At 38.5% G+C, this 26,326-nt stretch overlaps 3 pseudogenes; all 3 read left to right on the top strand.

Annotated features, from left to right (window-relative positions):
* The first annotated feature begins 2,122 nt into the window (after positions 1–2,122).
* Positions 2,123–2,791, top strand: LOC143859240 (germin-like protein subfamily 2 member 2 pseudogene; annotated as a pseudogene).
* Positions 2,792–8,131: 5,340 nt separating this feature from the next.
* On the top strand, positions 8,132–9,130 carry LOC143858698 (germin-like protein subfamily T member 1 pseudogene; annotated as a pseudogene).
* Positions 9,131–16,630: 7,500 nt separating this feature from the next.
* Positions 16,631–17,302, top strand: LOC143859233 (germin-like protein subfamily 2 member 1 pseudogene; annotated as a pseudogene).
* The last annotated feature ends 9,024 nt before the right edge of the window (positions 17,303–26,326 follow it).

The following is a 26,326-nucleotide window of genomic DNA, read 5'->3' as shown; positions in this document are numbered from 1 at the left end:
TGCTCCTTTTCCTGCCATATGATATCCAAGCAAGCATCCTGCTCCTTACTGGTTGCAATGGAAGAAGTTTCATGGCCCAGAGGTCTGCGAAGAACTCCCAGATTCCCCTTGCTAGGCCACTGTTACCTAACAGATGATCAACTGATTCTTCTTTACTGTGCTTACAACATTCACATTTGGATGCCATCTGGATTTTGAGATCTTTGATTCTGCTGTCCACTGGAATGGCATTGAGGAAAAGTTTCCAAGAGAAACAACCCATCTTAGGTGGGATGGAATCCCAAATACCTTGCGCCCAACTCACTTTAGGGCCACTCCTTCTACATACTTCCCAAGCCGATTTAGAGCTGAAATTACCTGACGATGTTTTTGCCCAAATGAGCTTGTCAGGCGATCGGTTGATGACGATCTTAACCTTGTCCATAATTGCATCCCAACCACCAGGAAGAAAAGGCAATATATGACTCTTCTTCCACTCTCCATTCTCATTGATCATGTCTTTGATTTTTCCCTTAAGATCGTTTCCTTGGAATCCTGTTGCATATTCCACCAATGGCTTATTCCCTATCCAAATATCTGTCCAGAAAAACACCTCTCCTTTTCCAACAGTCCACCTCGCATTTTCTTGCCACAAGGGTTTTGTAGCAATAATATTTTTCCATTGTTTTGATGAGACTGCATTTGGCTCCACTAAATTTAAGTGTTTACCCCTGCTGTAGGTAGATTTCAAGAATGAGGCCCATAGCCCATGGGATTGGTGAAGCCTATGAAGAGCCTTCATTCGGAATGCAATACATAGGTCCTCCATAGCTTTTATGCCTAATCCCCCTTCGTCTGTTGGCTTGCAAATTTTCTTCCAAGCAACCCAATGGTTTCTAGCCCCAAAGTCTGAAATCCCCCACCAAAAGTTGGCCATTATACTGTCAATGCGCCGGAGAACCTTTTTTGGAGGGGTTAATGTTGACAGGATGAAGATGGGAAGGCTTGATAGAACATGGTTGATTAATATAAGTTTTCCTCTAGAGGATAACATTTTCCCTTTCCATCCTTCAATCTTTTTCCGAACTTTATCTATTAGCCCATCAAAGAAACACGCTTTAAGACGACCCGTGAATAGGGGAGCTCCTAGATACATTATAGGGGACTTCTTTTGCATGTACCCTGTACTTTTGCCAATAGCTCTTTGCCTACTGAGCGTCATCTTGTCTGATGTGGTAAAGCTGCTTTTGTTAGCGTTAACTAGCTGGCCTGACATAGCTTCATACCGCTTTAGGAATCTCATAATCTGGTTCAAGCTTGCTTTCCCTCCATTTGAAAAGATCACGGTGTTATCTGCAAACAGACAATGAGATATTGGGGTGCTATCTTTACTTCTCAAGAAATACTTAGCCTTACCCTCACGGAACAGTTTAGATATTCCTCTGCTTAGAACTTCTTCGGCAATAATAAAGAGACAAGGAGACAAAGGATCGCCTTGTCTGAGACCCCTCGAAGATTTAAAAAATCCATTTGGTTCCCCATTCAAAACCACTGAGAACCAGCACTTCTGGGTTGCTTCTTCGATGAGCTTTCGCCAAGACTCCGAGAATCCAAATCGCGCCAACACTTTTTGCATGAAATCCCAATTTAATCTATCATACACCTTGGCCATATCAATTTTGAGCATTACATTACCTCCTCGCACTTTCCTACCTACTCCCACCATCATTTCCTGGGCAATTGATATATTGTCTGAAATGCATCTTCCTTTAACAAATGCTCCCTGTTCTGGAGAAATCAGGTTAGGCAAAACTTTGGCAAGTCTTGTTACAATAATCTTGGCAAAGATTTTATAACAGAAGTTACACAAACTGATTGGTCTATATTCAGAAAAGTCCTTTGGGTCTTCCACTTTCGGAATTAACGTAATTAGAGTGGAGGTATAGTGTTGTTTTGGTTTTAAGGAATATCTTAGGCGTTCCAATGTTTGTTTTCGGAAGAAAAAGAAGAGGCCATTGTGAATGGACTTTATGCATAGATAGAAGACACATGTGTGGTATATATATAGACATGATCTCCCCTCCATATCTCAAAACAACTCATTGAGAAATCATTTTCCAGGAGAATTTGAAGTTGAACAAGCATGGCCTCTTTGTCCCTTGCAAGCTCACCCTTGTTCCTAATCCTTTCCTTATCAGTGTTACTCCTTCATTCATGCCATGCAGCAGACCCTGATCCTCTGCAGGACTTCTGTGTTGGACTCCCAAACGACACAAATGTATACATGAATGGATTCCCCTGCAAGAAGCCATCAAGAGTAATATCGAACGACTTCTACTACAGCGGCCTACAACAAGCAGGCACCCCAACAATATTTGGGATTAGTTTTTCTATTGGCGATGCCCAAACTTACCCAGGGCTCAACTCACTTGGGGTATCACTTAACCGAATCACCTATCTTCGCGGCGGAACCAATCCCCCTCACGTGCATCCTCGTGCGAGTGAGCTCTTATATGTAGTAAGGGGAAGAGTGAATGCTGCGTTTGTGACCACTAATAATGTTCTCTACTCAAAGGACTTGAAGGCTGGAGATCTTTTTGTGTTTCCTAGGGGGCTGGTACACTACAATTACAATATCGGGAAGGGAGGAGCAGAAACACTTGCATTTTTTAATAGCCAGTTGCCAGGAACATCAGCCATTTCCCTTAACCTCTTTGCTTCAATGCCTTCTATTCCTGATGAAGTTTTGGAAAAGTCTTTCCTAGTAAATGAACAAACGGTGGAAGCAATCAAAGCCAACTTGGCTTCCTAAGCTACTAATGCTCTCTATGCTTCTCTATATAGAATATCTTTTATAGTTTGGTATTTTTCCTACCTTCTCTGCTTGAGGGTGGGGAATCTAAGTCACTGCCCTCTTAGTCGCTTGTAATTCCTCACATGAGGAACTTTTTATTTTCGTCAAGAATAATGTGTCATGGTGTATTATGATGGGACCCATCATCACTAATGACAACTTGTTGTTCCATATTATTGGAGACAATATTTAATAAAAGAATAAGAAGAGTTGTGGGGGTTAGACTTTCAATGCCCACAAATTCCCTATCCTTCCTCTTTTCTTCCTCGCTCCTCTCTTCGAAGTCCTGATTATTCTTCTCTCAGTATTTCTTCTTGCTTTTTCAATAACAACTTTGAGATTGTTTCACATCTGTCTTGACAAATGCATCGCTCAGAAATCAGTCTTTCACTTTTTTGTGAAGGGTTGAAACTAAAAAACTTGTTTTTTGTGAGATTAATCTCACTCCTCCATAAGAAAGTGAAAGGCTGATTTCTGGGTGACACAGGTGAAACAACATTTTAAACTTGCAAATAAGAAAGATATTTCATGCCTAATTCAACAAATGTCAGCTATATCTCAAACATGAGGAAATGAACAAGTATATGCCATGTTTGTTGACACTGACAGGAGCTAATTATTTATCAATGTTAAACTATAAAAGAATAAATAATGCCATCTCCAACAGCTTAAGCTTTTGGTGTAATTTGTAGTTTCACATGGTATCAGAGCAATTGTGAAAATCTTTGATAGTAAAAATCCACATGTAATGGCCAACACAAAAGAGCAGCCACATGTGCCATGTGTAGGCCAGCCCTAAAATTAAAAAAGAGGGGCCACACGTGAGGGGGAGTGTTAAACTATAAAAGATTAAATAATGCCATCTCCAACAGCTTAAGCTTTTGGAGTAATCAATAATGGTGATATTGCACTCCAATCTCAATGGTCCTCAATCTCTCTCTCTCTCTCTCTCTCTCTCTCTCTCTCTCTCTCTCTCTCTCTCTCTCTCCATATATATATATATATATATATATATATTTATTTATTTATTTATTTATTTATTTATTTATTACCTTGTTAGAATTTGAATATGAATTTGTGAAGCAGCCTAGGATGGTAAACCGTAGGCCTATGTTGATTGTTGTCTCTCTTTTCATTTATTTCAATATGTTTCCTTTGATTAGAGCGTAAGATTGAGAAAATGTGCTTAGGTCAGGCGGTGGATTGAGCAAACTCTTGAGGAATGAACACTCTACCATGGCACTAAATATTTGAATTGATGTCATTTCATTGATTCATGTTTCATTGATTCCTGTGAAGATTTCATTTAAATTGGAGTTTGTTTATTCACCGTGTACAATGGTTTCTGTTAAGCATCCATGGATGAATGATCAAAGCGCTCATAAATGGCAAAATCGTAGGTTCAATTCCTGTTGGATTCAATGAAAAATGATTGGAGAAGAGTGCTCTATACTCGAAGTTGAATTTTCTCCTACTTGAGGAGTATTATGCAGGCCAGGAGAGGCAATCAAGATCAAACCAGGAGGAGGTCTATTAAATGGAGTCCATGTTTTGTATCTTGGAATTTGATTCATCAATTGATAACCCGAACCATCGATCAAAGATGGCCTGACGTAACAGCAACTGACCTAGACCTAGCCAAAATTTAATCCCTTTACAATCATATAACATTTCTTGATGGGAACTCCTATTTGAAAATAAAGACAAAAGTGAAAGGCTACTGATATCTGCACTGCCTTGATAATGACACAAGCTCACCTTGTGTAACACCAACCTTTTTGTGTATTTTGGTGAGTAAACTGTCAACCTTATTGTGTATTTTGGTGAGTAAACTATCAACCTTATTGTGTATTTTGCACTGATTGGAAGATTGGAAACTGATCTCAAATAGTTGGTGGGGGGCAGGAAATCAAAATAAAGTGTCATACATAAAGATAACTGGAGTATGTATGGAGAAACAAATTAAAATCAAGGATTCGAAGCTTACAGAATGCAAAACAAATTATAAACAGCTCTAAATTGTCACGCCCCGACCACACTGTGTAAATATTGTCCAACCCTTGGTTTTTCCACCCTCCTCGATTTGTTTTCCCGCATCACTAACCATACCCGACCCACTCTGCGGGGCCCAACTCTTGGAGATTCTGAAAATGCTTCTACACAAGGAGAAGGAGAGTTCAGATATATTGCCCAGGAACTTTCTCTCCTTTTCCGGTATGGGATCTTACAATCCACCTGTTAGAGCTTAGCGTTCTCACTGGCACACCGTACTGCGGGAGGTACGGCTCTGATACCACTTTAACTGTCACACCCCGACTTGGGATCCGCCGTCCGGAGCGTGCAACAGCCACGAACATGCAAGGCATCTACTCCACTCATTGCATACATAGAAACAAGGCTCCTAATAAATTGCAGAAATAAAACTAAATCAAAGATTAAACCAGTAATAATATGAGGGTTCTACTCATCCCTCTACCACCACACTTAACATTATTACATTCACCTCGAAATAAGAAGTCCAAGTAAATGAAGCTACAAATAAAGCTGGAATATAAACTTTTCACAAATGGCCACCCCTTCAATGGGATCCCCCAAGCCAACGATTTACTGCTCCCGAGTATATGAAAATGTTAATCCACATAATGAGCTAATAGCCCAGCCAGTTTACCCAATCCAAGTTATTAATCCTAAGCTTGATAACGACACTTTAACATGATAAGGACACCCATACATACATACATACATACATACATAATTTTTTTACATGAGTCCGGGTATTGCATGAATAACTTTGATAAGTTGGATAGGAAGGATAGTTTTATTGGAGTCATAGCAACAAGACCAAAAGCATCACACCAATAGGTTTTAAGGGCATCACACTAAAGTAGATCAATGCATCATGCTAAGAATTGTAGATATCACATCCACGAAAATTGCAAGGTTGTAAAACTTCAATTTTTTTAATTAAATTATTGTAGTAGATGGCCATGAGGCATGAGGCTTACAATATATAGATAGATGTGGGCGACTCCTAAAGCAACTTAGCAAGTTGAATCCTATTCAAACTCTAGTAATGACAATGGTTTTTTTTTCTTCTTAAAATTCAACTGTTAAATAAGGGTATTTTGTCATTTGGGCATCATTTTGTTCACCCAAATGGAGTTCCGTTCTAGAGATATTTTCTATTAGGCTCCTATTCCCCGGAGTTTGTTTCTTTCAACCTAAAATGGGCGTAAAACAAATTCTAGGCCCATTTTCGACGTAAAAATGGCTGTAAAATTTATTTTATGCCCATTTTACATTGACAGAATCAATGTGAAATGGGCGTGAAATAAATTTTGCGCCCATTATTTACTTAAAAATGGGCATGAAATTTGTTTTAGGGTCCATTTTAAGTAGAAAGATGCAAAACTAAAGATAAAAACAAATAGAAATGGATATGAATTGTGTTTCAACAGGAAATATTCAGTCCAAGGTTCTGGTAGAACAAATCGCGTCATTTGACTAGCTTTCAAAGTATGTATTGACAACTGACTTGTGCAATTTTTCTAGCTAAAGACCAAATCAAAGCATGGAGACTGCTAACTTGCCAAGCAGTTGCTTTCGGTTGGGGTTTCACGCAAAAGCAAATAGTCCCACATCGGATGAGTGAAATGGATAGGGATGGGTTATAAGCAAGGTTTTAAATTTCGGTCCTCATCGAAACCGAAATTTTAGCCGAAATCCCAAAATTTCGGCTGAAATTTGGTAGAAGTTCTTGAAATGTCATTTTTTCAGCCCAAATTTCGGTAATTCGGGTTGAAATTTGGTAAAGGAATTAAAAAAATATTATTTTATCAATAATTTTGCCAAAATTTATGAAATTTCAGCCAAATTTGGTAGATTTCGCTTGTTTCGGTTTCGAAAAGTTTCAGTGTCAGTCCCGACCGAAACCCAAAATTTCGGTCCGAAATTTCAGATTTCGGTTGAAATTTAAAACCATGGTTATAAGGGAATGGGCACCCTCGCACTAACAGCTAGCTTTTAAGGGTGAGTTCTACCCGGTTAAATCCCTTACAAATGGTATTAGAGCTCACGGCATGGTAGCCCATATTTACCTCTGAGAGCGGAAATGTCTCTCAGGGAAGATCTCGGAAACACCGGTGTAGTATCTCGTATTTCCCACTTTGCCGCCACGTGGAGGGGTGAGATTGTCCACATTGCTTCCACAAGGAGGGGAGATTGCTTGGGTTTCACGCAAAAACAAATAGCCTCACATCGGATGAGTGAAATGGATGGGGATGGGTTATAAGGGAATGGGCACCCTCCCTCTAACCGCTATCTTTTAGGGGTGAGTTCTACCGGTTAAATTTCCTACACTTTCTACCAGACCCTTGTGGATTGTATATCTGTTGTAATCGAAACTTAAAGAAAGAGTCATTTATAGGCCATTTAATTTTATTATAGAAAACAGATTCTTCTATTGAATGAATATGGTTGAACCATGGGCCAAAAATTGCATTGATTGGGCGAATACAGCTTGAAATAGGTGTCATGTAGAAAAGGAAACAGAGATGCTAGAGGTAAAGCGTGAGGACTAGTGTACGTAACCGAAGAAAATTAATTCAGGTTTTGTCTTCACACTCATCATGTTTTTCCAATTTTAATTACACCCAACCTTAAGAGGTAAAACATATTTTAATTAGACCCAATCTTAAGAGGTAAAACGTAAGGACTGATATTGTTGTTTTGGAAGAAAAAAATAAGAAGATTAACGGTCGTTGTCTGGCTTTTTCCTACTCTTTCGTAAAAACCAACGGGGAGACATCTGTCCATTTTCTTTTCCTTTTCCTGTTGCCACATCATTCCGTCAAAATTTAATCTATTTATTGGGATTTGTTAGGCAATTTCTGGCAAAGCCACATACCCTCTCTTTTTAGCAGATTTTGTCTTATTCATTTAATTCATCTGAGATGGCTGTTGTCTCCTGCGAAATTGCGTAGCAAATCCCTTATTTATAATTTCATATAGGGATTTGCTACGGGTCCATCGCAAAAGGCATTTCTCAGATCTTCTGTCGCATGTCAGAGCATCCACCTCATGAATGAAGACAAAATCTGCTGAAAATTGAGCCTGTGTGGCTGCTCTGACATGCGACTGACCATCTGAGCAATGCCTTTTATGATGGACATGGACGCTAGCAAATCTCTTTCTTATAATATTTATTGATTATTATGGTAAGAATATAACTGGGTCTACAAATTGTGCATGGACTTTGTATAGACATGATCTCCCCTCCATAATTTCAAAACAAAAAGCATGGCCACTTTGTCCCTTGCAAGTTCACCCTTGTTCCTAATCCTCTCCTTATTAGTGTTACTCCTTCATTCATGTCATGCAGCAGACTCTGATCCTCTGCAGGACTTCTGTGTTGCAGACTTGAAAGCTCAAAAATATCTGTTAATGGATTCGCCTGCAAGCCCCCATCTAAAGTAAAATCGAACGATTTCTTCTTCGATGGCCTAGCCAAAGAAGGAAACACAACAAACATCTTTGGGTTCGGTCTGACTAGTGGCAGTGTCCTAGAATACCCAGGGCTCAACACACTAGGGGTATCAATGAACCGCATTGACTTGGCCCCCGGTGGGAGTGTTCCCCCTAACTTACATCCTCGTGCAAATCAGATGGTGTTTGTACTAGAGGGAATAGTGAGATTTGGGTTTGTGACTACTGCTAATGTTCTGTACACAAAGGTCTTGAAAGTTGGAGAGATTATTGTGGTCCCTAGGGGACTGATACGCTTCGCTTACAATGCGGGGAAGGGGAAGGCAGTTTATCTCGCAATTTTTAATAGCCAGTTGCCAGGGGTAGTGTTCATTCCCCTTGCCCTCTTTGCTTCAAATCCTTCTATTCCTAATCAAGTTTTGGCCAAGGCTTTCCAAGTAGATGAACACATTGTGAAAGAAATGAAATCCAAACTAGGTTCATAAGCTATTATAAGTCCTTTTACTTCTCCATGTACTATATCTTCTTGTTTGGTTTTTCTGCTTAATTTTCACCTTGAGGAGAATGTGAGTTACTACCCTCTTCGTCACTTGTAAGTCCTCACTTGAGGAACCCCTTTTTTTGTTAAGAATAATGTGTTATGGTGTATTATGATGGGATCTATCATCACAAATGACAACCTGTACTTTAATATTGTTGGAGACAATACCTAATAAAATAAAGGGAGTTGAGGGTTAGACTTTCATCCCCCACAGATTCCCTACACTCCCTTCCCTTCTTCCTCTGTTTCTCCCCTCCCACTGTCTTGATTGTTTGCATCAGTAATTCTTCTTTCTTTTTCATTAACAACTTTGAGATTGTTTCACCTGTCATGACTAAGTGCATCGCTCAGAAATCAGTGTTTCACTTTTTTTTTAACTGAAAAGATCAAAATGATCATTAGCTTAAGCTTTTCATTTGTTGCAGGGAATCAAAAGCAAGAATTGTGAGTGTTGCATACATGATTGTGATAATTGTGAACTGGGCCATTGATTTCATGGCCTGAATTAGCTTGGACAAGTTGTGCGTCTACAAATCCTTCGTCTGAAAGAGAAGAGAGGTGACCTGAAAATCCTGTAAGGGGAGAGGGATGGATGCCAAAAGACAGAGACTATTTTTCATGAGTATCGTACATAAGAAAGGTATGCTAGCTACTTCAGGATCTAGGATCTAGCCCCTCTTAGAAAACCTTCTAGGACAAGATCCTCATGATGAACCACAACCGTCAGATGTGGATTATTGATCAATGTGCCCTTTGTGCGGGAGATGGTGAGACATAAATCACTTGTTTGTTCATTGTTTCTTCTTCTTCTTCTTCTTTTGATAGGTAAGCTGGGGATTGGCAGGGACCCCTACCGGTTTATTAAAATTAGAAAGATGAAACAATTAGCTCACAAACTCTAACCCTATTCCAAGAATTGGGATACAAACCAAAAGAAGTAAAACAACAAGACCTATCCTTAAAAGCAGAGACTAAGGAAAGGTGAACAAAAGAACCTAACTCCTAATAAACAAGAGCCTCTATCATCTTCTCACTGAACTTCCTAGCTCTCTGGCTCTTCTGCAAATCCTAATGATTCCAAGCAGAACTGCCTATCATGAGCAGAGGAATGGTCATTGTCTCTTCGTTAGGGAGGTTTGGTTTCATTTAAAATTTTGGGATGTCTTGGGTTTTTCCTCATCGATTGGCTGATTTTTTTGGAAAGTTGGTTTCTAGTGCCCTAGCCTTATAAAGGAAGTGTTATGCCTAAAATCGGTAACAGATACGGCAGTGACGTAAGAGCTGAGCTAGAGGACCCGAAGAGCCGAAGTGAAGGAGCTGAGTCATGCACAAGAGCACACGAGGTCAGAAGACCAACCCGGAGTCGTTACTCCGGACATGCCCTTCGACACTCAAGTCAGTACAAGCAGGAGTGCAGAGCGAGTTTTTAAGAATGGTAGTTCAGAAGTTATTACCCTTTACTCTGAGCCTTGAGAGGCTTTTTATAGTGGGAGACCTGGGGTGGTTGGATTACCTACCCCAGGACAGGTGTCGGGCCATCTGGGGCCACGTGTCGACATCTAATTAGCTGCTGTTTTTCGTACCCTATCAAGAAGGATTCTATGGAGAGTGGAGATGCTACCCACCATTTGGATCCTTTGGAAGGAGAGGAATGCTAGGCTCTTCAAAAATCTATCTAAGGGCCCCTTATTCACTTTCACAGGTCCTTTCCATCACAAGATCATGGGTGAGGATCCTCCCTCCCTTCAAATTCTATTCAAGCTCTAATCTTAATAGCTGTTGGAAGGAGATATGCTTTTGATCAGACAGGGTGGAGCCCGCTTCTCTTAGATGGACTTCGCCTTATCCTGGTTGGCTAAACTTAGATTTTGATAGCTCAAGTTTTGGCAATCCTAGGCCAGCAGGGGTTGGATGATCGATTGCTTAAGGTCGAGGACAGAGATTTTTCATGCCCCTTTGGTTCATTGATTCTAATGAGGTAGAGGCGACATTGGTTATTCTGGGCATCGAGAATACTGATAATAGTCTCTTGGGCAGGCTAATTGGGGAGGTAGATTCCTTAAACACCATTAGATGGTTGAACGGTAGCAAGTCTCAACCATAGTGATTCACGGAGTTGGTTGATGAGATCCTAGATCAAGTGCAGTGGCATTTGGTCCGATTTCAGCATGTTGTCGCTCGACCAATAGTGCAGTGAGGCAGACCGGATTGTGAGAGCTAGGGTGAATCGAGTAAGCTTAATTGGGAAAATTTTGATTATCTTCCCCTTAAATATTGGCTTCATATTTGTTGTTGTACTTTTTTTTTTACTTTGTTTTTGTTGACCTCCTCGGTCTTAGGGTTTCCCCCTCCTTAATAATAATATGTGCCTCATTTCAAAAAAGAAGTAATGTTTGCTACTTCACTTTTGGTGATCGAGAATCCTACATAAAAAATAATACCATTAACAAATCATAAGGAAACACCAACCTTATTGCGTATTTTGGTGAATAAACCATGAAGCATGTGGACACTAGGTTCCAAACTAAAGACACTGATGTAAAATGATATGAGAGGGATTTTTTAATTGGAGAATTGTAGTATAAGAACCTTTGAGAAAACCGGTCGTGTGCAATATTTTGAGCAGTAAACTAGGTTCAATTCTAATAGGGGTGCAAGAATGATTCAACCTTGATTAGTTTGGTTTAGTAAGATCCCTTTTAGAACTTTAAGGAACCCATGGATGACAGTTCTAAGATCTTAAATTTTCAAAACAGTATCACGGCTTGCATGGGATTATCAATATGAAAGAGAAAAGAAAACATAGTTTTTGAAGTAATCGGAAGGTTGGAAACTGATCTCAAATAGTTCGTGGGGCTGGTAATGAAAATAAAGTGTCATAGGTAAAGAAAGATGAAAACCAAAACTGTAATTGGAGTATGTACTGAGAAACAAATTAAAATTAAGGATTGGAATCTCAAGGAATGCAAAAACTAATTATAAACAGCTCTAAATAATTAGGTGAATGGGATATAAAGGTTAGTTGTGTTGGACTCAATAACAAGACCAAAAGCATCACTCCAATGGGTTCTAAAGGCAATAACATGTCTTCTTAATCATGCCGATGACTCTGAAGTGTATTTGAACTCTGAAGCCTTTGTACATGAACTCTGAAATCTCCGACTTTGATCCGAACTTAGACTTTGAATTGCATTATTGCACCTTTGATTCAGAACCTTATTTGACATACACTACACTACTTTGTGCTTACTGTTCAGTAGTGAATTCAATTTTGGCTCTGTTACTTGACCCCATTGAATCTTGTCTTGTTAGACTGTGCTTAGAGTAGTGCGTAATTATGTACTGAGCTTTTCAGCTGACTGTGGTTATATATCGTTTTTAAGTTTTGATCCTCGTGAGGTTAACGGTGAGCAGGATGCTTATTTCTGGAATTTGACTTTGACTCGGAAATTAGTTTATTTGTTTCCGTTCATTAGGAAGTGAGTACTTTGAATAAAATGTAAAGACTTTATTATTTATTTGTTTGACTCTTGGGGAGAGATGAGATTTGACTTGACTCTGATGGGTCCGCTTAGATTGAATTTGATGTACATTTTAATTATGAATGCCAGGTTATTTTTGTTATCTGCTTTGTAGCCTTGTACATTTGTGGGACTTGTCTCGCAGGTGTATGGCGATGTCATGTCCTACGCCCAGGGTGGGGTTTGGGGCGTGACACATTGATTTTTATCTTTCACTTTCTTTTGTTTATTTTTTTCATTGTTTCTAGAGAGAAAAAAATATCCCTCTTTATGCATTATCTATTGTGCACATTGGAACAACGAAAATTAATTCAAGGATAAACCAAAGGAGGGTGATCTAATTAAGCTGTAATGTTTTACCTCTTAGAAATCCGCATGTTGTGAAATAGAAATTCATCATCTAGTTGCAAAGTTTTAAACTTCGTCCGAAATCCGAAATTGGCGAAACGTACCAAATTTTTTTCGGCCGAAATTTTGAAAATTTCGTCAATTTCGGCGAAATTTGAAAAAAAAATATTAATTTTTTATTCCTTTCCCACAAAAAAAATCCACGTTTTGTGCGTCTTTACCAAATTTCGGTTTCGGCTGTCTCCAAAATTACCCCCGAAACCGAAATTTAAAACCTTGTCGAGTTGTCTAAATTATGTTGGCTTGAGTCAATGGCTCAGGTAATCCATTTATAATTTCATACAATATTTATTGATGGAAAATTCAACTCCTTTTTTAAAATAAAGACTAAAGTAAAAATGACTGATAATTTGGTCATTTTCAATATTTTTGGCATTTGGTGGGAATTTGAGCTCTCTTCTTCCTTTTTTGCCACGTGTCACGGTATAAGATTTCTTTTCTCGGTACAGAACAGGTTTCCATTTTGCTAGTACTCTTGATGGAAAACACTTTCCAAAACAGAACTCCGGTTTGAAAATAAAGTCTAAAGTGAAAATGACCAACGATTTGGCCATTTTCACATTGTTTTGGGCACTTGGTTAAGGGTGTCAATGGACTTAGATGGTCGACGGACCATCTGGATCCAACTTAAATGGACAGTATCTAAACACGATTTATGGACATATTTGATCCGAAATTATTTCTGATCGGACCCAATCAACTAACAAACACCCATTGGAAATCCTAAATCCCAATTTATTTTATTAGTCCATTTTTTTTTATAACTTTGAGTATTATTTCAAGGGTATTTTCATAAAAATAATCCATACGAATCTTATTTTAAGTATTTTTGTCATTCATCTCTCTCAAGTCTCTAGTAATCCTCCTCTTCCTTCTCTAACCATTGACCCCAAGTCCTTAACCCACCGTGCCCCGGTGCACCCTCACCCTCGTCTGAGAATTCTATTCAATTAACGCTGGATGCACGCCAATGGGAACAGCCTCCTACCTTGAATATGTCCTTGAGTCCAAAAAATCAAATGCTATTAAACAATGAAAAGTGATGGAAGAAAACACCTTCACGTACAGTATAGTCAATACATGTAGAGTTTTCATCTTCCCTTTCTGTCTGACTTTTTAACCAACTCAAAACTCCACTTCCTACCTACTCCTTCTAAGGCTAAACTACTAAACACTAATTGTAATTCCTTCTAAGACTTATAACTCCTTACACCTCCCACTAACAAACTTCTAATTCAACTAGGACTCTAACTTACATAACTTAAGGAAATAAGATTCTAGATTTCTTTGACTAGCTCAGACCCTACTAACTAAGAAGTCATCCTACATCTAATAAGGACATCAATTTATCTCCAACGATCAGTAATTCTGAGTTTTAAAAGCATCAAAATGGGTGTGCATACATGATTGTGATGTTTGTGATTTTGTGTTCTACTGATTTCATGGCCTGAATTATCTTGGACTGGTATTGCGTCTTCAAGGACTATTTTTTAATTTACGGAAATTTACTATATTAAAAGCAAAAAGAGATTACAAATCCTTACATTTGATCCCTAAATAAGCTCATACCATACTGTAGTGAAGAGCACGAACCTCCGCTTGAAGTTGAGTCCATCATTCCAACCAGCCTAGATAGAAGACGCATTGGTCCATGGACCAATGCGTCTGCAAAGACAAAGGAGATATATACTAGAAGAGAAGAGAGGGGGCCTGAAATAAAATCCTAGAGGGGGAGAGGTAAGGATGCCAAAGGCCACATGCTACGGTTTACATTTTCATGAGTATCATACATAAGAAAACTTTTGGTGGATATTATTTTGTCTAGCATCACTGGACAGGTGAGCTGACATAAAGCCAACTGATCGAGACCTTGTCAAATTTTAATCCAAATAGATTTTCATATAATATTTATTGATGGAAAATTGATCTCCTTTTTTGAAAATAAGGAAGAAATTGAAAATTACAAACGATTTGGTCATTTTCACAAAGTTTGGTGGGGATTCAAGGTCTCTTATTTATGTTTTTTTGTTGCACGTATCATGATATATATGAGATTCCCCTTTTTTTACACAAAACGGATTTCCATTTTGCCAGCAGTCCTCTTGATGGCAAACACTTCCAAAAAGAGAACTGTTATTTGAAAATAAAGGTAGAGTCGAAAATGACCGATGATTTGGTCATTTAACAGTATTTTTTTTATGGGTAAGCTAGGGTTTTGCAGGGACCCCTACCGATTTATTTCAAAATAGAGAAGATACAAAGAAAGCACAAAGCATACCCTAACTTGGAAAATGCAAGGAAGGGATGAACCAAGGCTCAACACACATATGAGTGAGCAGACACTAAGCCTAAGAGATCAAGATGCTCATTACTTCTGACTTACATAATCGGCTAATTTGGATGGGATATGTTAGGCTCTTTGAGAGCGTTTTGGCTAACTTTTCTTACGAACTTCTTGCCATGTTTCATTTGGTTCAACTTCTAGGATCACTTGGGCGGCCTCTTTATCTTTTTTCTCAATGGAAAATTTTTCCTTTTCAGGATTTGAAGTTATCCCCTTGGCAGGACGTGCTTTCGTCGTGAGTAGCTCTTGCTAACTCCTCCTCGACTCCTCGTAAAATGCTTACGTATGAGTGAGCATTTTTCAGTAATTTGGAGAAGCCCTTGTGTCCGGTTTCTCTAAGGGCTCCTGTGAGTTTAGCATCCATTTTACGTGTAAAGAAACATGCCAATGTAAAACCAATTTTGTGCCCATATTTTAACTTATTAAAAATGCATGTAAAATTTATTTTAGAACCCATTTTAAGTAGAAAGAAGCAAAACAAACGATGATAAGGAATGGAAAACACTTACAAAAACAAAGCATGAAGACTGCTAAGCAGTTGCTATGGACCAAACCGATGTAGAATATATCTATGTTATATCGATCAAAAATTAAAGAAAGAGTCATTTATAGCCATTTTAGCTTTCTCAAGAAAAAACGTCTTCTCTTGATTAAAGATGGTTGAACCATGGGCCAAAAAATGCACTGATAAGACAAATCTACCATATTGTCATTAGGCTTTTTCCTTTTTAGTATTAACCAGTCGTCTCTAGACAATTGATCGGATGGCTCAGATCACCTGATAGATGAGTTCTTGGATAACATGTTGTTGCAACACCAAGCGACCCAACCCTCTTTAAATAGGTGTTGTATAGAAAAGGAAACAGAGACGCTAGAGGTAAAGCGTAAGGACTTGTATACGTAACCTAAGAAACTGAAGAAAAGTATTCAGGGTTATGTCTTTACACTAATCAAAATTTTCCATTTTAATTACACCCATTCTTATGGGGTAAAACGTAAGAACTGATATTGTTGTTTTTGTTTTAAGGAATATCATAGACGGTCCTTGTCTGGCTTTTACCTCCTCTTTACACATACCAGAATCGGAAAATAAATAGGGAGACATCTTACCCTTTTCTTTGCCTAGTCTAAATTTAATCATGACTTATAGGGATTTGCTAGGCAATTTCTGCCAAAGCCAAATCATGGCTTACTATTGCAGGAGACAATAGCCACGCAGGCTCACCTTTCAGCAAATTTTGTCTTATTAATTTAATGCATCCGAAGTGGCTATTCTCTCAAGCAAAAGTCAGCCAGCAAATGCCTTTCTGCAAAATTCCCTAGCATATCCCTATTGATTATTATGGTAACAATATAATTGGGTCTACAAATTGATGGTGCATGGACTTTATGCATATATAGACACATGTATTGTATATATATAGACATGATCTCCCCTCCAAATCTCCAAACAAGTCATTGAGAAATCATTTTTCAGAAGAAATTAAAGTAGAACAAGCATGGCCTCTTTGTCCCTTGGAAGTTCACCCTTGTTCCTAATCCTCTCCTTATCAGTGTTACTCCTTCATTCATGCTATGCAGCAGACCCTGATCCTCTGCAGGACATCTGTGTTGGACAACCAAACGCCACAAATATATTTCTGAATGGATTCCCCTGCAAGAATCCGTCTACAGTAATGTCGGACGACTTCTTCTCTGAACTCATAGCCAAAGAAGCCAGCACAACAGACATCTTTGGGGTTGGTTTAACTCCTGCCGATGCCACGACTTACCCTGGGCTCAACACTCAAGGGTGTTCAATCCTCCGTATCGACTATAATCGAGGAGGGATCGTTCCCCCTCACACGCATCCTCGAGCGACTGAGCTCTTTTATATATTAAGTGGAAGAGTGAATGCTGCGTTTGTGACCACTGATAATGTTCTCTACTCAAAGGACATGAAGGCTGGAGATCTTTTTGTGTTTCCTAGGGGGCTGATACACTTCAATTACAATCTGGGGAAGGGGAAAGCAGTAGCACTTGCATTTTTTAATAGCCAGTTGCCAGGAGGACAGTTCATTCCACTCTCCCTCTTTGCTTCAAATCCTACTATTCCTGATGAAGTTTTGGAAAAGTCTTTCCTAGTAGCCAAACAAACTGTGGAAGCCATCAAAGCCAACTTTACTTCCTAAGCTACTAATACTCCTTATGCTTTCAAGGAGGAGAATATAAGTCACTACTATCTTTGTCGCTTGTAATTCCTCACTAGAGGAGCATTTTTTTTTTTTTTTTTTTGTTAAGAATAATGTGTTATGGTGTATTATGATGGGACTCATCATCACCAATGACATCTTGTCATTCCATATTTATAGGAGACAATATCTAATAAAAGAACAATGAGAGTTGTGGGGTTAGACATTCGGCCCCCACAAATTCCCTATATATCCTCCTTTGTTTTCTTCCTCTCTCTTCTCTCTGTTAGAGAATAAAATCAAATTGTAGATTGATTGGGGTGGATTTTAGATTGATTTGATTAGATGGTAGATTGGGGAAGAAAACTAGATTAAGTAACAAGATTAGATTAGGATTATCTCTCCAAATCATGTCATATCTCTTTCTATGTTTATCTTCTTGAGTGTTCTCTATATAAACACTCATTGGGCTTGATTGTAATGCATCCAAGAATAATAGAAAATCTTCTCTTCAAAATTTAACATGGTATCAGAGCCAACGACCTTGGCTTGACCTCTCCACAAGTGCTTCCGTTCTCAGGTGGACGGCCGATCGTCCGTCCGTCCGTCCTGACCAACATTGATCCCCTTAGCCTATGAGTATCGGTACTTGCCGACCTATGATGTCTTGCCCATCGAGGCCCATTCTTGCCCATCGAGGCATCCTTTTGCCTATCGAGGCATTGGTCCATTGTGACCCATTTTCAGAAGGTTCGGTATTCAAAACCGACCTAAAGACTCGCCCATTCCGGCTCGAGTCCAATTCAGTTCTTTGAGACTCTGTGCGCCTCATCTTTCATGCGACACATTCTTCAACAACATGCGGCAATTCATATTCAGCAATACCAACAACAGGCGGACATCAATCGTAACAGTGTGCATAAAAAAAATTTACATTTCTTTTTGGGGATATCTATTGTAATCAAACGTATATCGATTTCCAATCCATATACGTTTGAGGGGGCATATTAGAGAATAGAATCAAATCGTAGATTGATTGGGGTGGAGTTTAGATTGATTTGATTAGGTGGTAGATTAAGGAAGTAGGCTAGATTAAGTAACAAGATTAGATTAGGATTATCTCCCCAAATCATGTCATATCTCTTTCTATGTTTATCTTCTTGAGTGTTCTCTATACAAACACTCATTGGGCTTGATTGTAATGCATCCAAGAATAATAGAAAAAATTTTCTTCAAAATTTAACACTCTCTTCGACGTCTTGATTGTTTGCTGTCAATATTTCTTGCTTTTTCATTAACAACTTTTAGATTGTTTCACATCCGCCAATCGCCATGACAAATGCATCACACGGAAATCAGTCCTTCACTTTTTTGTGTAAGGGTTGAAATTATAAAACATGACACACTTAGGCATGAAAGAGGTGAAACAACCTCAACGGCTTTTAACCTCGCAAATAAGAAAGATCTTTCATGCTCAATTCAACAAATGTCAGCTATATCTCAAATATTAGAAAATGAACAAGTATATTCCATGGACAAACAGCGAGGAGATAATTATATATATCAATAATGGTGATATTTCACTCCAATCTCAATGGTCCTCAATCTATATTGCCTTGTTAGAGCAGTTTATTCCCTGTCTGATTTTCAACATGCTTCCTTGAATCCAGCGTAAGATTGAGGAAAATGTGTTTAGGTTAGGCAGCACATTGGATTGAGCATACCCTTAAGGAGTGAATACTCAACCATGGCACTGCACATTTGAATTGATGTCGTTTCATTGATTCACGTTTCATTGATTCACCTAAAGATTTAATTTAAAATTGGAGTCTGGTTATTCACGGTATTCAATGATTTCTGTTAAGCATACATGACCGAATGATCAAAGCGTCCAACTCATAAATGGCAAATTCATAGGTTCAATTCCTGCAGGATTCAATGAAAAAAAAATTGGAGAAGAGTGCTTTATACTCAAAGTTGAATTTCCTCCTTGAGGAGTATGATGCAGGCCTGGAGAGGAATAAAGAGCAAGCCTTGAGGAGGCCTATTAAGAGGAGCCCATGTTTTATCAAATCTTGGAACTTGATTCATCGATTGATAAGATGGACCATCGATCGAAGGACCGGTTCATTGATTGAAAGGTCTACTCATCAATCGAAAGATCTTACCACCAATTGATGGGGGGTACGAAATAGCAAATGAATTTATTTTTTAGAATATTTTCTTTGTATTTTTCATTTTTTGGATAAATTTGTATTTGTATAGGGTTTTGCTTAAAAATATCTAAGTGCTTCTACTTTAAAAGCAAGCACAAGTTGAGTTATTAGGGAGATCATGAGGGATCCGGGTAATACTAGTCAACTAGCCCTTAAAAGCTAGCCGTTAAGGGGAGGATGCCAAATCCTTATAAGCACATCCACATGTTTCAACCTTTCCGATGTCGAATCTTTTGCTTTCACGTCGAACCCCAACAATCTTCCCCTCCACCTGGTAGGAACATGGGAATTACGAGATCTTCCCTGAGGGATTTTTCCATCCTCATAGGCATACCGGGGTTATCGAGATTCTTCCCCGAGGGATTATTCCGTCCTCGGAGGTACACCAGGGTTACCACGCCCCGGTTCTAATAGCACTTGGGGGATTCGGGTAGAACTCACCCTTAAAAGCTAGCCGTTAAGGGGAGGGTGGCCAAATCCTTATAAGCCCATCCACATCTTTCAACCTTTCCGATGTGGGATCTTTTGGTTTCACGTGGAACCCCCAACAGATTATGATGTTCTGTTGATTTTAGGCTTTGCCTAGGCGAGTTCATACTCTATTTTGAGTGAAAATAGTGGTTCCAATGTATAAATAGTGGTTCCAGAGTAGAAATATTGCTTCACACAATCTAATAGTACTTCATTGGGTGTCAATGTTTCAATGAATTTATGAACAATGGGTTAAATAGTTTTCTAAACACTCGGACGTTATGGTGGTTCATAGTTTAGATGGCCTAATACTTGTGAGAATGACTGTATTTATAGGGTTTTAAACACTCATAAGCACTCATTATACTTAGGAACCACTAATTATACGTAAGAACCACTAATTATACCTAGGAACCATTATTTACCATTATGTAGTGGTTCCAAGTTATAAATAGTGGTTCTAAGGTATAAATAGTGGTTCCAGAGTAGAAATATTGCTTCACACAATCTAATAGTACTTCATTGGGTGTCAATGTTGCAATGAATTTATGAATAATGGGTTAAATGGTTATCTAAACACTCAGATCTTATGGTGGTTCATAGTTTAGATGGCCTAATACTTGTTTAGAGAGTTTAAATTGTGATTACAAAAAGTTATGCACTCAAAAACACTATAAAAAGTGAGAATGACTTTATTTATAGGGTTTTAAACTCTCGGAACCACTAATTATACCTAGGAACCATTATTGACCAATATGTAGTGGTTCCAAGGTGTAAATAGTGGTTCCAAGGTAGGGTTTTGTGGAGGGTGGAGAGTGGAAGGATTTAGGAGGGTTTTAGAAGGGTTTTAGGGTTTTAGATGTAATTGATCTTAAGGTTATGGTGGAGGGAGGGGAGTGGAGGGATTTAGGGTTTGGGGAGGAAACGCACAGTTGTAATGGGGGGACGTGTGTTAGAGGTCTTTATGGGGAGTGGTTTCTGCAAACGACGTTTGGTTTTTTAAAAAAATCGCAAAAAAACTGGTCGACCTTTTCATATGTTTTTAACCTATCTGACGGGATGGTGGAAAGGTCGACCTGCAGGTTGACCCATAAATGCTTTTCCTACCTGTTTGGTCATATGGTGAAAAGGTCGACCTGCAGATCAACCCATTAAGGCAAATTCACACATGTTTGTGAATAAGGTAAAAAGGTGGACTTTCAGGTCGACCCATTAAGGCAAATTCGCACCTGTTTTTTGAAGAAGGTAAAAAGATCGAATTAAGCCTTTGGTAAAACTCCATTGTATAGCCCCCTTCTAAAATGAATTCAGCCCATTTTTTTCAAAAAAGACTATACAGCCCATACCATAGGATGATCCAAACCGCCCAATTGATGAGCCACAACGTACATAGGTTGTGCCCCAAAAATCATTTTCATAGGATGATTCTAACTATCCGATCTAAAAAGGGACTTAGATCATGGAAACTTCTATAGATTGGACGATTGGGATCATACATGGAAAAATAATTTGGGGCAGAACCTATTTATGTTGTGGCTAGGGTTGGCAACGGGGCGGGGCGGGGTCGGATGTTGCATTCCCCGTCCCCGTCCCCGCCCCCAGGGGCAAATCTAATCCCCATCCCCGCCAAGGAAAAAATCCCCATACAATTCCCGCCCAATGAAATAAGAAATGTGAGAACTACTTACATATAGAATATAAGACAAACTTAAATCATATGCATATTTTTATGGAAAATGCATATTTATATATTTCTTCATTAATTTGCTCGTGAAAGCCTTTGGGAAATGAAATGATCATTTGATAGATCTTCAAATTTTAAATAAGTTTTTTTTTTTATGACGCAAGGTACTAGTAATGAATCGGGGCGGGGCTAAGGTCCTCCCCGTCCCCGCACCGGGGAATTTTTAAAATCCCCGTCCCCGCTCAGGAAATCCCCGCCCCGAACGGAACGAGGCGGATCCTCGGATTTCCAGGTTAAATTGCCAGCCCTAGTTGTGGCCCATAAATTGGGCGGTTTGGATCATCCTATGGTGTGTGGGCTGTACAGTCCATTTTGAAAAATATGAGGTGAATTTATCCATTTTGAAGTTTCCATAATCTAAACCCGTCTTTAGATCGGATGGTTAGAACCATCCTATGGAAATGAATTTTGGGGCATAACCTACTTATGTTGTGGCCCATCAATTGGGCAGTTTGGATCATCCTATGGTATGGGATGTATAGTCCATTTTGAAAAAAATGGGCTGAATTCATTCTAGAAGGGAGCTCTACAATGGGGTTTTACCAAAGGCAATGAACTTTCAACACTTGGCGTTGAAAAGAAGAAGCTAAAAAAGTTAAAGAATAGTGTTTGTGAAATGCATTGGGATCCGTTTCTCAAAAAGGTGGGGGGAAAAGCAACTCAAGGGCATTCTTGTCTTAAAACATGCCTTGGGATGTGTTTCACTCCTTTCTAAGAATTTAGCCAACTCAACCCTTTTTTTTGAGATTTTCAATTAAAAATCCCTTTTTTTGAGAATTTTCCCATGGAAAATTGAACTCCTTTTTTGAAAATAAGAATGAAATTGAAAATTGCAGACGATTTGGTCATTTTCACAGAGTTTAGTGGGGATTCGAGCTTTCTTTTCCTTTTTCATGCACATCATCATGATATGAGATTCCCCTTTTTTTAACAAAACGGATTTCCATTTTGCCAGCAGTCCTCTTGATGGCAAACACTTCCAAAAGCAGAACTGTTATTTGAAAATAGAGGCAAAATCGAAAATGACCGATGATTTGGTCATTTTACAGTAATTTGGTGGGGAGTCGAGCTCTCTTTCTTGTTTTTTGCCCTTGTGTCACGATATAAGATGCCCCTTTTTTTTTCTTTTCTTTTTTTCAAAACAGGTTTCCATTTTGCTAGCAGTCCTCTTGATGGAAAACACTTCTAAAACAGAACTCCTTTTTGAAAATAAAGAGGAAAGCGAAAATGGCAGACGGATTTCATCATTTTCAAAGTGTTTTTGCTATTTGGTAAAGGGTATGAATGGATCCAGACGGTCTGATTGACATCTAAAGTACCAGTGGACGGTCAGATTTGTAATGGATCATGACCAAGACAACCCTCTTGATAAAAAACAATTCCAAAACAGATTCGGTCATTTTCATACTATTTTTGGAGTTTGGCGGGGATTCGAGCTTTCTTCCTTGCTTTTTTTTCCCACATGTCACCATATAAGCTCCTGTTTTAAATATATGCATATATAGATTGTGCATGGACTTCATGCAGTCCTCTACATTGATTATTATGGTGATAATACAAATTGTGCATGGACTTCATGCATAGATAGAGGCGTATATGCATATATGTGGTACATATATATAGACATGATCTCCCCTTCATATCTCAAAACAACTCCTTAGGAAGTCATTTTTTATAGGAAGTAGAACAAGCATGGCCTCTGTCTCTTGCAATTTCACCCTTCTTCCTATTCCTCTCCTTAGCAGTGTTTCTCCTCTAATGTTGTAGCTCCAAACTAAAGACAGGAGGGAGTTTTTAATTGCAAAATTGCAGTAAAAGAGCCTAATGGAAAACTGGTCGTGTGCAATATTTTGAGCAGTAAACTAGGTTCAATTCTATTAGGGGTCAAGAACGGTTCAACCTGGCTTAGTTTGGTTTAGTAAGATCACTTTAAAACTTTGGATACATCCAGGAATGGACAACAAATCTAACATTCCAGATTTGATCTAAAATTTTCAGAACAGTACCAAGTCATACCAAGGCTTGCACAGAGTTATCATTAAGAAATAAAACAGAAAACTCAGGTTTTGAACTGATCGTAAGGTTGGAAACTGATGTCAAACAGTTTGTGGGGTTTGAATTGAAAATAAAGTGGCATGTGTGAAGAAAACATGAAAATTAAAACTCTAATTGAGCACGATAGAGAAGAAAGGTAAAACCAAGGATTGGAAGCACACATAATGCAGAAACAAAGTATCAACAGCTCTAAATAACTTAGATAAATAGTATAGAAGGGATAGTTGTGTTGAACTCACACCAACAAGACAAAAAGCATCACATCAATGGATTCTTAGGGCATCACATTGAAGGAGATCCGAGGCATGACCAAGGACATCACACCCACAAAAATTTTAAGGTTGTAATATTGTATTTTTTCCATCGAGTCATTATATTCTATGGCCATGAGGCTTACAGTATATAGAGAGATGCCCAGTACTTCTAAAGCAACTTAGAAACTTGAATCCTATTCAAACTCAGTAAAATCCAAATGTTATATAAGAGTCTTAATTAACAAAATCTTTTAAAAGGGCAAAAAGTAGAAACTATCTCAGCATGCATACAGATCAGCCCATAGAGAGATCCAAGCTCTCCTAGACTCACTAATCGTGGATGAAATTCACTCAATGTGATCCATCAGGTTAGAGATATGACATCTCTTATCCCCAGAGAGGCTAGGTAGGACTATTGAGAAGATTTTGGACACGGATGAAAAGCACACCAATGTTTTTTTGGGCATATGTATAGGTCAACCGATAGTGAAACGGATCATCTTTGCTTGCTTCGGAGTTTCGATATTTGTCTTTGGAGATGTTTGATCATCTACCTCCTTGAGGGTGTTGTTTCTTTTGTTTGGTTGTCTTTATCCTTATTTCTTGTTTTGTTTCCCTTTTCTCCCTTCTTTTGTTTGTTGTTTTTTTTACTATCTAGGTCTTGGGAGTTTTCATCCTTTCTTAATATATGATCATCATTCAAAAAATAAATAAAGACATCTTGACAAAAAAGCAAAATGCAATAGACCCAAAACAGAAACAAACACTTAGAAACTAATAAACTTACCTAAATATTCAGATCAAATGCTGTTAAAGCGTTTTCAGCCCAAATCTACAGAAATTATAATACAAATGAATGCACATTTTTGGGTCAGTTGGATCGTAAAGATTTAATGCAACATTAATAACAGCATCGATAAAAATGAGTAGAAATAAAGTGAAGAACAAAATAAAGTGAGACCAGAAGGATATGGCACAGATAACTTTACACAATCAGGGGTTAATGTAAAAAATGTACATGTTTTAACTCAGTTTTTTTCTGGGTGTTCTCTGTCGCGACCTCATACTGGCTCTACGAGCTACATCCCATGCTCTCTGTAGGGTTAAAACACCTGCCTGTGATGCAAAAAATGACTCGTAACCTGGCGAGTCAAAAGCAAATCCGGTGTGCTTTGATGTTTCTCTTGGAAGCTGAGCAATCGCGTAGCTTCTTTCCTCGTCTGGTGTGAGCTGGTTCTCAATCTCCAGCAGTTCCGGCCTGCTGCTCACGTCAGGATCGTGTCTGTGAATTTCCTGAATAATCTGATAGTTGTAGGGGAAATATCGTCTTTGAATCAGGAGACCAGACAAAAAAAAATTAAAAACATTAAGTGCATGAGAATCATCTACTTGTATTACCATTCAAAAAATATCTACTTGTATTAGGATAATGGAAAACAGATGGAGGGAGTTAATTTCAGTATGGATTCCGTGATCATAACAAACTGAATGACATGCAATGGATATGATTTCAGTATAGTTTTCTAAACATTAAAGGACTGTTGTAAATTATTGGTTACAAATTGTAAGGGTTACATCAATGGTTTTAAATTTCCACTAAAACCAACACGAAACGACCGAAATGTTTCCATTTCCATCCTCACCAAAAACGAAACCGAAATAACCAAAATGCGTAAACCAAAATTGTAAGTGTAATAGTGGTATACGATATCAGTATGTATTACATAATTATATTTATATGAATTGCATGTGAAATGTGGTGCATGTACGATATTCTAGCATTTCCTAAAGTTTCATCTTTAGATTCCATCATTTGCATAACTTTCCATATGTTTCCGTGATTTTACAGGATTTCCAACCGAAACCAAAAAAATTCCGTTTCCGTGGCAATCAAAACCGAAAGAAGCTGAAATTTAAAACCTTGGTTACATCTGTACGGTTGATGCAAATTCCACGATAGATCATTATTATTGATACAAATCTTCTGTATAAGAACTAAATGAGGATACAGATACAGACATAGACATAGGAACAAAGATATGAATTTGCATTTTCCAAATGTAGGGGACAGATAGAATTACGCTACTAATATCCGCACGACCGTGGTTTGATAATGGGGTGAGCTCCCATTTGTTTTACATTTTTTAACAAGCTGTCAAAGGCTATCACAATTCCCAAAAAGGAAATTACATAGACAGAATAGTAGGAATTCCCAATACATTACACCTTAAAGCACCCTTGCAGGGCTATGGAGATCTTTCCATTCCCAAAAGACTTGTATTAC

The sequence above is a fragment of the Tasmannia lanceolata genome, unplaced genomic scaffold (genome assembly GCF_043159265.1).
Source record: "Tasmannia lanceolata isolate RefF3 unplaced genomic scaffold, GAP_Taslan_0.1 ptg000003l, whole genome shotgun sequence".
NCBI classification, from domain to species: Eukaryota; Viridiplantae; Streptophyta; class Magnoliopsida; order Canellales; family Winteraceae; genus Tasmannia; species Tasmannia lanceolata.
Note: the sequence above shows the minus strand (reverse complement) of the source record. Positions and strands in the feature narration are given on the sequence as shown.